We start from the raw sequence: 4237 nt of genomic DNA, 5'->3' as shown, positions 1-4237 counted from the left end.
GAAGAAAGAAGAAGAAATAGATATGTAGAGTGGTAGACTGGTAGTACTGTTAGTAGAGAAGAATAAGAATACGAAGAAGAAGAAGAAAAGAGAGAAGAAGAAACAGTTGTAGGTTAGTAGTGGAGATGTGGTCTGTTAATGAAAACCTATAATGGGCGGAAATTTTGGATACGCCCGTCTCAGGCGTAAAAATATTTTACGCCTGACAAATTCATCACGCGGACAGAAGATGTCCGTCCGTACAATTCCTCACGCGGACACCAGATGTTCGCCCGTCTGATCTCACACGTGCTGTGTGACCGTGTTTAACTCGGGCGGAATTTATTTTTACGTTTCTTCGAGCGGTCATTTGGAATCCGTCTGATCAACGGGCGGAATTTAAGATTCCGCCCCATACGAAACGTAATTTATATTTACGCTTGATAACAGACGTGATTTATATTTACGCCCGTTTGAAACGTAATTTATAATTCCGTGCAGAAATGAAACGTAACTAATACTTCCGCCCGTCTTCATGCGTAAAATTGTTTTACGCGCGACCAAATTTGGTCTTCTCCCCATAACGTCACAATACAGATTAAACTCATATTTAGTCTTTTTTTTTGGTCTTTGATCTTTGAGTTTAGTCGTACCATTGCAGTCGCTCTGAGGGGGTATAAGGGTAGTCGTGTTGTTTGGTGCCTGGTGTAGTGTTTTATTTCGACTGTGCCCCACAGTTGACTGGGAAAAGTTTGCTTTGCTTTTATTTAATTTTTCGTATTTTTTTTTTCCAAAAATAAGACATCTCTATGCTAAGTCATATGAGCTCCCACGTCGCACGGTGAGTTCGACATTTCCCTCAAATTAAATTAGATAAAAACTTTGGACATTAGTAAACCTTGTGAGGACACTTGGCGGAACTCTATTAGTCGGAACATTAAAACTTGAATAACACTTCGTTTACACCCGCCGTTAGTAACATCGTCGTCATAAAGATGGATAGACAATACTTTTGTCATAATTTGCCCATAAATAATTTGTTATACTCTGTTTACACCGGATACTTAACTGGACGTTAAGTAAAGCGGTTAAGGTGGACGATACTCCCGTCAAATATAAACTAAACCAAACCAAACCCTAAACTCAGTCAGATTTCTTGTCATTCTCTCATTCACTTGAAACCGAAAACGAGAAGAGAACATCGGCAGAGATTGAGAGATGAAAGAGAGAGATAGAGAGATTAAGAGTGAATCAGAAATTTTGATGATCATGATGGTGTTCGATTAAAGAGTTGATGACCTTATGGATAATGTTCTGATCGTTGTTTGGTGATTTAGGGTTTTAGAAGAAATTGCAGATGAAAATGAAGAAGGAATCGGAGCTGAAATCGATATGAGTATGTCGAGATAAGGTTTATTCAGAACTGAGATTGATGATTAAGTTAAGAGAATTGAAGAAATTCAGAAACTAGGGTTTGTTTTTGGGAAGAGCAGCTTAGACTGAGTCGGTAAGAAGGAGAATCAGTTAATTGAAGATGGGGGTCGAGCTCGATTTGCAACCAGATGAAGAAATCAAGTTACAGGGAAACAAATTTTATTCTGTTATCAATGGTGTGATCTAGGGTTAGTAATTTTTCATATTTTTTTCTTATTTGATTTTCATAATTATAATCTCATAGGCTTATCTGGTCTCTTAATTTACGTCATTTATTTTTGGGTTTTGATATTTTTTGAGTTTTTGATCATCAAACGTGTCATAGTGATTAAGATTTAATATTCAAGCAGGGTTGGAGACATTCCACTTGACTGGGTAGTAGGAGCTTGCATCTTGCAAAACTTAAAAGCTTCAACTTTGAGTATGCGAAACATCTTTATGGGCTTCAGAGGTCTTTGCGTTTTTATATATTTTTAATTTTGGGTTTATAGATTCAATCCTGCTCATTCTGTTTTGTGTTTTTTTTCTTTCTACAAACAACGTCAATACTACAACTTGATGTAATTGGTGCGTTAGCACTCGCAGTTCTATCTTCTGCTGCTACTGAAGGAATTTTACGATCTGAAGTGGTGATGTGATTTTTGCATTAGCACAGGAGGCGGCGACATTTGTAAACATCGGGACTTCTTTGTGATATAACTCAATTTATGTTTCTTATTGCAGAGCAAGGCAGTCGATATCGGTTATAAAGGCCGATATTACAGGTTTTTATCGGATATTGGAAAATACCTATATCATGTCAAAAATATCGGCGATACAAAGACGAGATGATATTATCGGTTGTACAGACCGATATATCGGTTTTAATTGTACACCGATAATGTCGGTTTCGTGAATAAATTTTTTATCAACATGCATCTAGTCTTTACAGACAAGTACAATGTCAATTGGAGAAGGTAAAAAGCCCTAATATATTTATAATATAAAATCAATTACTATGGATAAGATATAAGATGGAAACCATATATCGATTGTAAGGCAGAGAAATATAAAAGATAATATGAAGGATAATAAAAAAGATTTACCGGCATAATGGGACAATAATCACATCGTTGGCTAATAAATCACCTTGTGTTTTGGAAATTTGAGATACGTGTATGCTTCTTATTGTTTTTTATATGATTTTATAACTATTTGAAATTCTATATTAAATGATGTATCGCCTGTAAAAACATATATTATCACTTGTATTAGTGTATAGGACCCGACCAATATGATACCGATACGTGATATTAACTATCTTGTTGCATGGGTATGCATACTACGATCCCTTGATGAATCAAAAAGAAGATTGCTTTATGTGCAGTCAAAACTTCAAATGTGAGCTTAATAGCTATTCCGACTCCAACAGGTTAAAGTTATATTAAGCCTATTTCATTTCATGCCTCTGTGGTACCAAGTCAATTCTATCATTTGTTTTGCTTAAATTACGTAGAAATCCGGTGGGTTTGCTAAATTGTAGACTGTGATTTTACATGAAAGGCACGAGGAAATTGGGGTTTGATAAGACAGTCTTCACAATGCGCAATGGGGAGGACAATGTCAAAACTTTGTTTTGTCAAGGACAGGTTGGTGTCTCTTCAATAACCCACTTATTCGCTGAAACATTAAGCTGACTAGGGTTTTACATACATGAGCATTAGATAGGAATTGAGGTTTTCTTTTTTTTTTCTTTTATATTGGGCTCTTCTTATTAATTAGTGTTGACTGTTTGATGAAATGCCTGGAAGAAATGTTAAAGTATTATCCCAGTATTACCGAATGTTGGACGCCCCAGCAAACAAAGCTGGAATATACAGGTTAATTCCTCATGTGAATTAAATAATTGAACAAGTTTTAGTTTAACAAGATCATTAAAGATATAAAAACTTTATTTTGATGGGTATGCTAGCGGATACCTCTGTTTTTATTGATCAATAGCACGATCTTAGTAAGCATGATTCTTCTTATATGCACACTGAATGCTTATAGTGGCATGGAAGGAATTTGTTGGCTCAAATATAATTTTGTGCTAAGTTTCCACTTTCCATTGTTCACTTTACATGCATTATTGGTTTTTGTCTGTCGTAGGGTGTGGGTTCAGTAAATGGTGTTTATAACTCGCAATCCAAGAACCAGAGGTGTTTATAAAGGCATTCTAGACATGTCGTGTTCGCTATGATTTGTCTCTGGTAAACTCATGTGGAACCTGTCTTTGTGCAAGCACCTGCTGAGAAAGGATTGGCAAGCTTTTTTGTTGTTTCTATGATGCGAGGTGTCTCAGCTACCGTCTCGAATACTGGTGCTGCTTGAATCGAGTGTGTAAACCTTTTCATCCATAACCTGCATAAGATGATCAAGTCTGGCAGGCTTTTTGAATCCTACAAGGGAATTGGAGAGTGCTTTGGGAGAACATTCCAAGAAGATGAGTTTGTTTGGTACTAATCACTATATGTTTTAAGATTTGATGTGAGAGAGCAGAATTGAAACGAACAAGTTAATGGGGTGTTAGAGAAACTCAATATCAAAGAGTATCTGTTTCTAATTTAAATACAATCGTTTGCAAACTTTGTTATGTATAATTTACCCTTATATGTTTGGATTATTAATGTAAAAGCAGGTCATAAGTCTTACCTTTTCCTTTCTTACTGATAATCAATATACTCAATTCCATTTAATTTTGAACCCAAAAGCAAGTCTGAAGTCTTGCATTAACAAGGTTAATTTTGAGTTCGGACTTGAGTGGTTTCCTAGAAACATATCTTGATTCTGGCAACGAAGGTTA

The 4237-nt window shown here is 35.9% G+C and overlaps 1 long non-coding RNA gene across 2 annotated transcripts; it reads left to right on the top strand.

Annotated features, from left to right (window-relative positions):
* Window positions 1-1142: 1142 nt before the first annotated feature.
* On the top strand, window positions 1143-4008 carry LOC113279478. Of its 2 annotated transcripts, XR_003325663.1 has the most exons (3): window positions 1143-1601; window positions 1764-3272; window positions 3544-4008. It is a non-coding gene; the product is annotated as an uncharacterized LOC113279478 (long non-coding RNA). The 2 variants fall into 2 exon arrangements; XR_003325662.1 differs by having other exon boundaries at window positions 1764-4008.
* Window positions 4009-4237: the final 229 nt, after the last annotated feature.

Source organism: Papaver somniferum, chromosome 1 (genome assembly GCF_003573695.1).
Source record: "Papaver somniferum cultivar HN1 chromosome 1, ASM357369v1, whole genome shotgun sequence".
Classification (NCBI taxonomy): domain Eukaryota; kingdom Viridiplantae; phylum Streptophyta; class Magnoliopsida; order Ranunculales; family Papaveraceae; genus Papaver; species Papaver somniferum.
The sequence above is the reverse complement of the archived record's forward strand: the minus strand, read 5'-3'. Positions and strand labels throughout refer to the sequence as shown.